The sequence below is a fragment of the Carettochelys insculpta genome, chromosome 2, assembly GCF_033958435.1.
Source record: "Carettochelys insculpta isolate YL-2023 chromosome 2, ASM3395843v1, whole genome shotgun sequence".
In the NCBI taxonomy this organism is placed as follows: Eukaryota; Metazoa; Chordata; order Testudines; family Carettochelyidae; genus Carettochelys; species Carettochelys insculpta.
This window is the reverse complement of record NC_134138.1, coordinates 192,051,184-192,065,000: the sequence shown is the minus strand read 5'-3', so window position 1 is coordinate 192,065,000 and position 13,817 is coordinate 192,051,184.

The window sequence follows — 13,817 nt, the reverse complement described above, 5'->3', positions numbered from 1 at the left end:
GGCTGCTCTTAGCCCCACCCCTTCCAGGAGCACAGAGCTGGGTCCCTCATCTTGGTCAGGGTCCCACAGAGGCTGTTGGTTTTCCTATGTGCCCCCCTTCCACCTCGACCAGATAGATCCTTCCCTTTGCCAGCAGGATGTTTCACCAGCACTGGGGCCCCCTTATCCTGATCACAGGTGATGCCAGCCAGTAGTCTCCATCATCCCTCACCTGTTGCCAGCACCACTTTTCCCTCAGTGCCGCACACCTTCCTCTCACACTCTCTCTTCTCCCCATTACCAGCCCCCTCACACCTTGCCTGGTGCCCACCATGGCTATCAGCCTCACTGCATGGGCCCATATAACTTGGTACCCCTGGACAAAGGAATAGAATCCAATTCTCCAAAGTAGTACTCTGCTGCCACAAACATCAGAGCTTCCTTGTTGTATCTCCAGCAATCTTCTCTAATGCCACCTGCAGGCCAGGGACAGCCTTTAACATGGGTTGCAGGTTTAAAACTAATAAAAGAAAGTTCTTTCTCACACAGTGCATGGTCAACCTGTGGAACTCCTTGCCAGAGGAGGCTGTGAAGGCTAGGACTATAAGAGTTCAAAGAAGAGGTAGATAAATTCATGGAGGTTAGGTCCATAAAAGGCTATTAGTCAAGGGGTAGGAATGATGTCCCTGGCCCCTGTTTGTCAGAGGCTGGAGATGGATGCCAGGAGACAAGTCACTTGATCATTGTCTTCGATCCACCTGGCATTGGCCACTGTCAGCAGATGGGATGCTAAGCTAGATGGACCTTTGGTCTGACCCAGTAATGGCTGTTCTTATGCCCTTATGTGGGGTCCTCCTTATGTTTCATCTCCCCAACCTTGGGGACCCTCTCGCTGCAGTACCAGGACCTGGGGTCCCAAAACTCTGCTATCTTCACCACCCATTAGGACCAGAGTCCCCCATCCATCTGCTTTTCCACCCTCTCCCAAGTCCTCAGAGAAAACACATCTTGGAGCTCCTCTTTCTTTCATGCAGGAGGATCCTGGGGTTGCCCAGTACCAGGGCACATACAGGCCCTTCAAGAGCCACCCTATTCCTGAGAGTTCATTATAATTACAAAAAAGAGCTGCGCTATAATATGACAACACTAGCAAATTGACCCGGCGCTGTTCAGGTATGTAAGTGAAATAAGCTCCCCCTCCCCCACCCCCCATTTGGAAAACAAAAGGAAAAGGGATATGGCTTATGTAAATGATTTGGGGCTGTGCAGGGGGGTTGTGGGAAGGGCCCCTCTATGGCACTGTGGCCAAGTGGTGGGAGGCGGGGTTGGGGCAGAGGGGCACTTACCTTTCCCAGCAGAGTGGAGAACCCAATCTCTACATGGCCACTGTTTTCCTGCAGTGGTTGCCCCCAGTGACTGCTCCGCAGTATGGCTGCTCTCTGTCCTTGCTGCTCCCAGTGAGGAGTCTGAAGGACGTCCTTCCTCCTGAAAGTGCCCCTCCCCTTCCATGTTCTGGGAAATCTTGGGATTTCAGGCATTTCCCACTTGCCAGGCACAACCAAACCCTGACCTTGGTTTAAGTTAGGTGAAGGAACCTGCACACCAAATGTTGTGGTCAGACCACTTTCGGTGTAGTGGGCGTTCTTAAACAAACATAGCACCATCAGACAGACATGCTCCAAAATATATAGCAGATTACAGTTGTACAGATGGGTGCTGTCAGTATTTAACCTGTGGCTAGCAGCTGCCTTTGGAGTTCACTGCAACTAGATGTCACCCATATAAAAATGCTAAAGGGAGCCCTATACATGCTGATTTGCCCCTGGCCCCGCACCTCATTAGGGATGGCCCATGACAGCCTCCCCACCCCCAGCAGGTGACTCTGACTCCAAGGGGGCATATTCTGGAGTCTGGACTTGCGCAGCAACCTGGGTCTTGGGTGAGTGCCATGACACCCTCATCCCATCCTGCCCACAGTCACTGCTCCAGCCCCACATGGGGCAAGGGGCAGCCCACCCCCCACCGCGAGTGAGACTATGGTGAAATGCAGCAGCAGAGTAGGAGGTGCATGCAGCATGGCGTGAGGAGGGAACTTCCTGGACCTGAGAGGGGCCCTAGGAGCATGCACAGTGACTGTGGTGTGAGGCGAGTGTGCTGCTGGAGCAGAGCCAGGGTGACTCGCAGCTGCAGGACTGGGGGATGACCAGGAAGCCTGGCATGGGGGTGGCAACAGGGGTTGGGCCCCCTGCACTCACCCCAGTATAGGGAACCAGAGTGACGCGGCTGCCTGCTTTGCTTCTCTGCCTATCTTGCAGCATTCTGCTTCACCATGGCGGTGGCAAGTGGAAAACTCTGGCCTCAGCCTGCATCGCTCCCCAAGCAACGAAGGGCTTCCTGTTGTTGCAGTGATTGGGGGGACCTGACTCCTTGGCAGTTCCCTGGGTCATGTAGCTCAGGAGAGGGCTTTGGAGAAGAGATGAGGGTGGGAGGGAGTTGAACAGGGGTGTGAAGAGACAGGATGGGGATGGAGCATAGGCAGGGCACAGGGAAGGAGTTTGAGAGTGAGGCCAGGGCAGAGCAAGGCTTGGGGTAGGAAATGGGCCCTGGGGCAGCAGAAGTTGCCCTGGACCCTGCACCTGGGGTGGGGTTTACCATTTAGGCCTGGCTCTGCCACCACCTCACCTCACTGCAGCATTGTGAAAATCAGTGTTTGAGAAGCATGTGGTTACTACCTTGATGAATTGTAGAGGAAATTATTAATTCTGTACTCAAAGAGCAGGGGTTTGAATAGTGTGCCGTAAAACAAGGCATGTTCCACACACTGAAAAATGAGGAGGCAATAAAACATTGATTAGCTTATTAAGTGAGCACTGTCCGTCAGTGAGGCAGGGACATGTGGGGAAATTATGTGATTGTTTAATTAAAGTCTGTATGTCAATGCATACCTAGAAAGGATCTGGATTAAGATGAAGGCTGCACAAGCAACTCTCATTCTGGCATTCCATACCTTCGCAGTGCCTGCCTGTGCACACTCTTTTAACTCGTATGGTACATGTAAGTGTGGATAGATAGACAATGTACACATATACGCAAACACACAATACAGCCTCAAAGTTAAGTACTGACCAGTCAACCACACAACTCATTTGGAATCACAAGAATTCAATCAGCAGCAGAGACATCTCCATCACCCCACATCCCACAAAAAAGCCACAGCAATAACAACCACAAGTACAGTATTTTTAAGCATATTTCTTCTGCATACAGGCCTGCCACTGTGGGGACGGTGGAGGCAAAGGAGGCAGTTGCCCCCAGTCCCACCATTTCAAAAGGGCACAGAGCTCTTGCCACCACTGCTGCTACTTTGGCAGTGGTAGCTACGGGAGCTCTGGGCCCCTTTGAAATGCTGCAGAAGCACTGCTTTAGCTGTGCATGGCTGTCAAGGAGTGAGGTGGGCAGTGGGGAAACACCACCATCCTTGGTCTCTTATTCTTTCCCTTCCAGGCTGCAGAGCCAGGCTCCCCTTCCACCATGTCCTGGGGCTTGAAGTGACTGTTGGTGAGGTTGTCTGCATAGTAAAGTTTCAAAGCTGTACTAAGTCATTGTTAGAGTCGTAAAACTTTTGAAAGAACACCGTAATGTGTTGTTCAGAGTTACAAATGTTTCAGAGTTGTGAACAACCTCAGTTCCCAAGGGGTTTGTGACTCGGAGGTTCCGCTGTAATGCTGCCAAAGCTTTTAATGTTCCAAAGTCAAACATTCTAAAGATAGCAAATGCCAGAATAAGGTTATTCATGCAAACTTTAACTCTTTCACCCTGAGCAAATGCATCATATTACAATCTCTATTTACATGATAACCTACCTTTCTGTGGATCATCAGCTGGGTTTGAACCCAAGACCTGCAGACACATATCTCCAGTACTGCCAACTGTCAGTGTTCAAAAATTATGACTGGCCAAAATATCAGATTAAAAATAAATCAGTAAAATGCATTTGTCTGGTGTTGATCTTTGACTAGGTCACTGGCCTAATGAATAGGACAGAAGCAGTAGTTTTGATATATCTTGATTTTCATAAAGTGTTTCACAAAATCTTGTGTAACTTTCTTATAAGTCTGTAGAGGAAATGTGGTCTAGATGAAATTACTAAAAGGTGGGCTCACAACATACTCAGAGTTACTATCAGTGGTTTTCTGTCAAACCGGGAGGACATATTTATGGGGTTCCAAGCATTTTGGAGGAATGGATTACAATTCAAAAAATCCGCCATAAACTGGAGAACAGAGCTGAATCAATGACATCAAATTCAGTAAAGACAAGTGCAAAGTACTGCACTTACAGAAAGAAAAAATCAAATGCACAGATACAAAATGGTGAAAAATTGGTTAGTCAGTGGTATTTGGGAAAAGGGTCTGTGGTATTAGAATGGATAGTAAATTGAATGAGTCAACAGGGAGATGCAATTGTGAAAAGAGCAAATATTCTGTGGTGTGTTGTGCAAAAGTCACAGGAGGTAGCTGCCACTTGCCACTTAGCACTGATAATGCCTCAGAAGGAGTTTTCTGTCCAGTTTTAGGTGCAACACTTTAAAAAAATGTAGATAAGATGGAGAAAATCCAGGATGGGAGGGAGAACTTGATAAGTCTTCAGATATGTCAAGGTCTGCTGTAAAGAGGACCACAATCAATTGTTCGCTATTATCATTGAGAGAAGGACAGGAAGTAATCAGTGTAATCTGCAGTAAAGAAGATTTCAGTTATGACGAAAAAATTCCCAACTATATGGATAGCTAAGTAGTGGAAGAGGTTGTCAAGAGAAGTTGTGGAATCTGTATCACTGGAAATTATAAAAGGTATATTAAACAAAAACACTTTTTATGGATGGTCCTGCTTCATTGTAAGAGCTGGAGTAGATGACCTCTCAAGGTTCCTCCCACCCCACTTTTCTATGATTCTGTGAATTTGCTCTGTGCAACCAGTGCTGTTGTTGAAAGGGCCAGCTGAGTTCATGACTGTACTACAATGTAACTCCTTTGGGGAAGGACATATTTCTTACTGTGAGTTTGACAGTGCATAGTACAGCGAATGGTATGTCAGTAAAACATGGGAATTGGAAGTGAGACTGAGAAACTCATCTAATATAGGGCTTACCTAAAATGAATTTGATGGAAACAATTTTTAATCTCTGGTGGGACCTGGTCTGCAGACAGTTTTTATACTTATAGAAATTTGTTGGTTAAGGGTGTAATTTTTTTTCTGACATACATAGATTGATGTATGCATTACAGTTTGAACCTCTCTTGTCTGGCACTCGCTAGTCTGGCAACATCCGTGGTCTGGCATGATTTTAGTAAGCCAGATGTCCATTTATCATGGGTGTGGCCAAGTCTCCTGTTGGCTCATAAAGTTTGTTTATGGTCACCAGTCCTGGCTCTCTTTGCATTCTGTGCTGTTATTTAGCTCTCATTTACCCCTGTATGTCTTCTAAGAGTCCAGTAAGCACTGAAAGGCTACGTCTACACGTGCAGCCAACATCGAAATAGTCTATTTCGATGAATAACGTCTACACGTCCTCCAGGGCCGGCAACGTCGATGTTCAACTTCGACATTGCTCAGCCCAACATCGAAATAGGCGCAGCAAGGGAACGTCTACACGTCAAAGTAGCACACATCGAAATAGGGATGCCAGGCACAGCTGCAGACAGGGTCACAGGGAGGACTCAACAGCCAGCTGCTCCCTTAAAGGGCCCCTCCCAGACACAGTTGCACTAAACAACACAAGATCCACAGAGCTGACAACTGGTTGCAGACCCTGTGCCTGCAGCATAGATCCCCAGCTGCCGCAGAAGCAGCCAGAAGCCCTGGGCTAAGGGCTGCTGCCCACGGTGACCATAGAGCCCCGCAGGGACTGGAGAGAGAGCATCTCTCAACCCCCCAGCTGATGGCCGCCATGGAGGACCCAGCAATTTCGACGTTGCGGGACGCGGATCGTCTACACGGTCCCTACTTCGACGTTGAACGTTGAAGTAGGGCGCTATTCCTATCTCCTCATGAGGTTAGCGACTTCAACGTCTCGCCGCCTAACGTCGAAGTTGGTGCCGCTACTTCGAAGTAGCGTGCACGTGTAGACGCAGCTAAAGTGTTGGTAATGTCCTAAACAATACTGACTTCCTGTGGTTTGGCAAATTTTCTCATTTGGTGCCAGTCAGGTCCCAAAGGTGCCAGACTAGAGAGGTTCAACCTGCAGTGTAGATACAGTTATATCAGTAGAAAAGCGGTGCTATTGTTATAGCTTATTCCCCTTCCCATATAAGAGTAAGCTCTACCGGTCTAATCAGTTAATTACCTATATAACTAAGTCCACACTAGGAAGGAATTGTACCGCTTTACCTTTGTCATTACAGAGTACAATTTTTGTGTGTACACTCTGGGCTGGGTTGGAGTCCAACTGCTAATATACGGGTAGAAAGCCCTGGAGTTCATTTAGCACTGCCCAAGGTATCCAGTCCCCTGAAAGTCCTAACATTGTACCTTCAGGAATGAGGCTTGCTTCACGGAAAGGAAAGTTTATTCAACCAGGTTCTGACCTGTTTGCATCTGACCCAGACAGAGTCTTTCATTCTCTGGACACACAAGTGAAATCTCCTACATGCAGGTCTTTATTTCTAACGCGATACAACGAAAGGTTACTCTCTGCTCCCAGTCTTAACAGGACAACTTCTACAAGTCAGACTTCAAACATTAAAAATGCAGTAAAACAACAGTGTCCAAACTCATGTCATGTCTCACTCCAATTGTTGTCAGGGCTAACTGCCTGGCACATATAAAAGCACTCTCACGTAACTTTTTTATAAGCCTGTGTGTGTCAGTGAATATGTATCTATATTAAGCTTTTATACTTCTGCCCATTGTATGGTATCAGAGTGCCTTCCATGTAAAATCAATAGCCATAGCTATGTATATGAATGTGTGATCTGTGCTTTCAAGCATACAAATGACTGAGCATGTACGCGGGTGTATATTACATTGAGTGTGCATGGAAATTATTGTGCACCAAACCTTGCTTTTCCATAGTGTTCAGAGGTTGCAGTTTTTTGTTGTTGTTACATGTAGGAATTTAGCTTTAACTTTTTGTCCTTTTAGAGAGTGTAAGCTTTCACATGAAATTAGAAAACTATCTTATGCCTCTTTAAACATGTGGTGATACATGTGTATAACCTTAAAGTGTTTTTTTATCTGGGAATGTATCTCAGGACTATTGACATACTCCAATCGAATCAGCCAGCATTTAATATTAATAAAGTGCCTAATGGCTTCAGGAAACAAACTAATGCATTAGAGCTTTCTTTCTAACAGTCTTTCCCTAAAATATACTGAGACTTGTGGTGAGAAAAAAGAGCTAAAAACCTGCTATGAAAGCTTGTTAACAGCACGTAAATCTTGTACATTGCTGTGCCTCTGGGCACTCCCAGTCTTCCACATCAGAGATGCAAACAAATTTTCTTAATATTTCATTTTCATTTAATAAGTTATTGGTCATACAATTACAAGGGAGCTTCCATGAAGGCTCTGCAAATTTGGTGCAGTCTTGTGTGGTAGTTTAAGGTTTTTAAGGCCTTTGATAGGCCTGCAGAAAGCAAGACCTAAATCTGTGATCAATTTCCTGAACTTAAAATGGTTTAAGCTTTAGTTGTGTATCTTTGTGCCTGTTTGGATGGTAGCAGAGCTTATTGTAGTCATGTCCTGAAAATTGGCCATTAAAAAGCCCCAACATTGAAGGGGGCCATATTTAGGTCTTGTTTCCACTACACAGTAAATCAATGCAGCAGTGATTGGTCCACTGGCCATAACTTTATCATGTCTACTGGAGACAAGATGAATTGATCTCCGAACTTGCTTCCGTCAACATTGGTACCCTACCAACTTGAGAAGAGTCGCCAGCATTGATGATACAGCAACACTTTGTCAACCTTTCTGCATGCAAGATGCTGCAGTAGATATGTTGCCTTCAGCTATGCTATTTCCACAGCTGAGTAGATGAATATTGCAAGTAAGTGTAGACAAGACCTTAGAGGCGAATGGGCTGTAAAGGGAACTGAGGAAACTCTGAAAAAGCTGCTAATTTGAACTCTAAAAACTTCTCCTCCCTCTTCCCCTCATCATTTCTGTGTTACCAGTGCTTATGATACCTTTTGCTTTTTCTGAATCCTCCAGCCCCTGAAGTCATGTCATCATAGGAGACTCTCAGGTTTTATTATAAAATGTTAGTTTCTAGTACTCATAGTTGGGAAGCAAAGCTTGAAGACACAACCCTAAAGTCTTAAAAATATTAAACATTTGAAAACCATGTTTTTTTAAGTCAGTCTCATGATTTTCAGGGGACTGATTCATAGTATTTGAATGTCTGGGACTAGCAATGTTATAATTTAGCTGCATGGAATGCAGAGGTGGTTGGAGTTGTTGGAAATGTATGGCCGTTTCTAAACAGGCCACTTCCTTCAGAAGTGGCATGCTAATACAGGGAGCGAAAGAAGCAAATGAGGCGCGGATGCAAGTTCTCCATGTCCCATTGGCATAATATCACGTGATTTGGAGTCCGGAAGACCGTTCTTCCGGACTCCAAAACGCCATGTAGAAGCATGGCCTCTGGGTTGGGCTTCCTGAAGGAAGTCCTGCTTCCGGAGGCCCCTTCTTCCCAAAAATTTTTGGGAAGAAGGGGCATCCAGAAAAAGGACTTTCTTCCAGAAGCTCCCCTGGTGGCCACGCTTCTACACGGCATTTTGGAGTCTGGAAGAACAGTCTTCTGGACTCCAAATCACGTGACGTTATGCTAATGAGGAGCAGGGAATTTGCATCCACGCCTCATTAGCATCTTTCGCTCCCTGTATTAGCATGCCAATTCTGAAGGAAGTGGCCTGTGTAGAAATGGCCTATTTGTGCATCAGCCAGAATATATTGGACGTATCTCAATACCACTCCAGAGCTGGAATTTTAATACCTTTCACCTCGTCCAAATAAGTCAGAATTTAAGACACGCATTCTTTAGCCATATTTCACCTTTTTACTAATAAAGGATACGTGGGTCCTTAAAGACAAGCCTGTTATAAGAAACATGGGTTATAAAGTGGTGGCTGCAGTTACAATATTAATCTCAAACATTCTTTGAGACTGTATCCTTGCAGGATGTGAGATGTTTGCAGAACTCTTTTCTGAGCATAATTTTCAGAGGAAACCTCAGCCTATAAAGGTAAATTAAGACTCGCTATTGTGCAGCTGTTAGGCCAAGACCTGAGTCCTGCTAGACAAATAACTGATCAGGGCCATAGTCAGAATATGTAGCTTTATTCTATTCCATACTAGCTAATGCCAGTGACACTGTAAATTTTACACTAGGATACAAGACAAATCAGGCAATTTGCAAAGTACCAGAAAACATCTGTTGGTCTGAAGTCCACATTAATAATGGCTTAATTGAGCTTATTTTATTTTCATCTCTTATGGTAAGAGATAAAGGTAACCCTATGTGATGCTGCTATTTATTCTAACACACAGGATATGGGAGTTAAAACTGGGACTCTCCATGGTCCAAGGAAATCAGGGGTTTTGGGGTCTTTCCCTGACTCTCTGACCCGTGTGACCCAGGGCAAGTCCATTCACTTGCCTGTGCTTGTTTCTCATCCTGCCTGTTATCATTAATGTCTGTTTGGACTGTAAGTTTTTTTAGAGTGAGAACTGTTTCTCATAATGTATTTGTATGGTACCTTGCACAGTGGGGCTCCAGTCTCTGTTGGGGTCTCTAAATGCTACTGTAATATATAAAAGAGGATTTCCGGACAAGAAGTCCACACTGATCAGTGTTCTGGGGACAGATACGTATTTAAGAATGTTGTCTATATCGTTAAAGGTTAATATAAAGATAGGACACGTGCGTGCACACACAAGCACACACACAGTTTAATGAAGCTTCATGACTATCCCATTTCAAGGAGGTTCATCACTTTAAAACAAAATCCATTTCCACTATCCCACAGCACAATTCAAGCTGCCCAACAAAGCTTCTATAAATGCAGTCTTTCAACACAAAACCAGCTCGAAATGTATTGAATTCAGCGAGGCTGGCAGGGTCATTGTGGCAGTTACCCACAGTGTACATTGTTCTGGAAAAAGCTGACACCTGGCATACAAGGATTAAATCAACCTGGCTTTCTTCTCGTTGCCTCCTCCAATCAAGCTCCTACTAAGCGCATGATGCTGCTGCTGACATTACTAACCTGCGTAATGCCATATTTTTCCTGCCACAGCAGATGAAGTTTTTCTTTAAAAAAAAAACCTTCTGCTTGGACTATTTATGGACCTTAATAAGGCCTTTGATGTTGTGAATCATAAAACCCTTTCAGAATGAGTTGTTTCAATCAAGCATGTATAGGTTTCTGGCTGTTTTGTACACCTATAGTGATGGATTAAACCGTGGTCGTACTGAATGAAATTATTTTTCATCTGCTTCAGGTTAAAGTAGACCTAGCAGGATCCTGGATCCCATGCTGCAAGATGCTGAGCACCTCAATGTTCCCTGAATTCCTCAGGAGAGTATGAGAATTGTTAACCATTGGAACAGGTAGGACATGGTTGAGTCTCAATCACTTGTGGTCTTTACATCAAGGTTCAGTGTTCGTATCCAAGATACACTGTAGCTCAAAGAGACGTTATGGGCTTGGTGCAGAAATTACTGCCTGAGGTTGGTTGTTCTGTATCACGCAGGTCAGATAAAATAATGCTAATGATTCCTTTCTGGCTTTAAAATCCATGAAATGAGAAGCTCACAAGAGGAGATTTGGCTTGGGTTCCCAAAGCTTTTGTAGATGTCAAGCTATGGACCTACAGACTTGTCAAAATGCGACATTAGTGTGTGGTAAACCAGAGTGTTAATCTACAGTTTCAACAGCAAAGCATGCTATGGAATTTTTAGACATTGCAGCACTGTCCACATGGGACAATACTGCACCTTTGAAGGAAGGCAGTGTGGTTGGGTGAGTTTGCATAAGGGATTGGGAAATCAGGAACTCCTGTGCTGCAATTCTGACTCAGCTGTTGGGTCAAGATACGGCTTTGGCTAAATTATTCCCGAATATGATAGGTGCTTTCAACTCAGATTACTTCAGAGGGGGTTGATGGTGCTGAGCGACTGAGGTACGATACTCATCATTTTGTAAGGTTTCAGGTAAAGTTTTCTAAAAGTGACCAAGATGCTTTCTCAAAAGTGATGTAGGCACTTGAAAGCTTGAATCTTTTTTGAACGTAAATACAAACTGAGGTCCTCAATGCCTTGCCTAAAGCCCAGATATTGCTGCTATCAACATTGCAATGCCTGATTTAGTGGCCTAAATCTCATCTTACAAAGGGATTTATGCACTTATGGTTATAACTTCCATCAACGATCAGTGGGATGTAGAATCTGAAGTGCTAAATCCCTTTTGATAATGAGGTTTAGGCTCCCAAATCAGTTAGGTGTTATGACACTGAGCGCAACAATGCCCAAACGCCTTTAAAAATAGGGGACAAAATCACTTTTGAAATAGGATTTAGCCTAAAAAGTCACTGAAGTGCTTTCGAAAATGTTACAGTGGGCCTTTAAACTCTGTTTCCCTGTCGGTGCGTAATTTACTCATGGTCCCTCATCTGAATATTTTATGGATTAAATATTTGTCAGGTCTTAGATAAGAGAAATGCAGAATTGAGCCAATACTGCATAATTAGTAAATGCAAAGAAATTCACTACTATGTCCTTGCAGAGATGTTCCATGCCTGCTCATAGTGGGAGGTTAGAGTGAGGGCAATTGATTTCAGCAGTGTTACTGAGCATACTCAGTCCATCTGAACATGCGTAGTGCAAGCCAAGCAGCAAATTGGTAGAGGACCTTGCATTCCTCCCCACCCGTCACCTCTGTTTTCTGGCATTGTTGGGAATGTACACACCCAGTTTTCTGAGGGTTTACTCTCCATGAATGTTGCTGTGTTCTTGTAGAATAATTTAAATAATAAAATATAAGAAACCATTACCTTGTAGCTATTCCTTGAGTGGAAGAATCAACTAAAAATACTGGATAAATATTTGTTGTGACTTATTTGCTGAGCTCTAGCTCTAAATATTTTGAAACATATTTCTTCAACATCACATGTACTATACTTGGTAGACAAGTGATCTGTGCTGAAACAAAAAGGCTATTTCATTATTCCTCTGAGTTTCATTTGACTTGTATTGCCCTTTTGCCAGATCCTATACATCATTTCAGATCTACAATATTGTAGTTCTTCACAATTGTACTCCCCAACTTCTTGATGTCCTGATAAAAAGCTGCACTGGGGAAAACTTACTACTTTGGCATATCACATCTTAGTGTATTTTTCTCCTTGAGCTTTAAAATTAATCTTTATGTTATTTTCAGTATGTATCAAGACAGTAGTAAACAGTAACGCTAAAAGTGTCATCTTCAAAATGCTTTTACACACATTAGCAAATTAGTATTTGTGAAATCCCTGGGAGGTGCATAAACTTAATTATTCTTATTTTATACTCTGTTGGAGTCTGAATCAGCAGGCCTCAGAACCCAATACCACAAGCCTTGCTCCTCTGAATCAGTCCTGAGTTGTAACAAATTAAATTTGTAAGTGAAGTTTTAAGGCCACTTGGTTCACAGCTAGGCTAAGAAACTCCTGCTGCATCGTCTTCTGTTCCAATGGCCAGTCTACAGACTTGAAGAAGGTTTCTCTCAGACATTAATTTCCTCCGCTCTCAAACGACTCATTTTAGTGCATTAGAGCTCTTTTGGAGCTGGATATTCAATGAACATTAGTGTAAATAGTTGTTGGTCTCATCTATCTGTCTTAAATGGTTATTGCTGATTGGATTTTATTGCTTTCCTCTGAAAACCTTGCCCAGGACTAAGACTATATTTAGACTTGGCAGATTTTTTTTATGATTTAACAGATAATGTAGTTAAAATAAATGTTTCAATACATTTAAATTTTCACAGTTGCAAAAATAATTAATTTTAAGTATTTTTCCCTATTTTTATCAATCCATATTTTTTCACAGTTGTGGTAAATTATGGAGAGAGAGAGAGAGATGTCAGACAATAATTATTTAATGACAGACATTGATATTCATTGAGTTAAAAATTAGTAACCACTAAAATGCAAATTGTCAGCCTTGCATGCCAAAATACACAAAGTAAACATCTTTAAATCAAACCAATACGTTTTCAAGTAACATTTTTTTCTTTGCTTATCTATTGTTGATGGAAATATTTTTTCATTGGTTTGTGTATATGGTGAAATTGACATTTACTGATATTTACTGAGTAAAAATCTAACTTCCACACCTGAATATATTACATATATGTTTATTATTTACTATATATTTTAGAAATGTGCATATACCTGTCAGTCCATCCATCTGTGAATCTGTATGTTCAAGAACTCCTGTTAAATGGTTAATGCTAGGACCACCAAATTTGGTGTACTGCCTCCTCTCTACATAACTTAGAGCAAGGTCAGGATTTGGTTGTGCCAGGACAATGGGATGTGCCTGGAATCTGATTATTGCTTATGAAATGGTAAGAGTGGCTCTGATAGCAGAGACAGCTATGCTTTGCAATGATCACAGGAAGGCAGTGAGAACGGGGGACAGCTATACTTCAGAGTTACCATGGGGGAAGGCCACACCTGTTGGAGAATCTCCAGCTGGGGCCAGGGATCTGCATGTTGCAGGTCACTAGCCAGTGGTAAGTGGCCCTTCTGCCCCAAAACCTCAGCCCAAACCACTCCCCCCAGCCCTCGGCC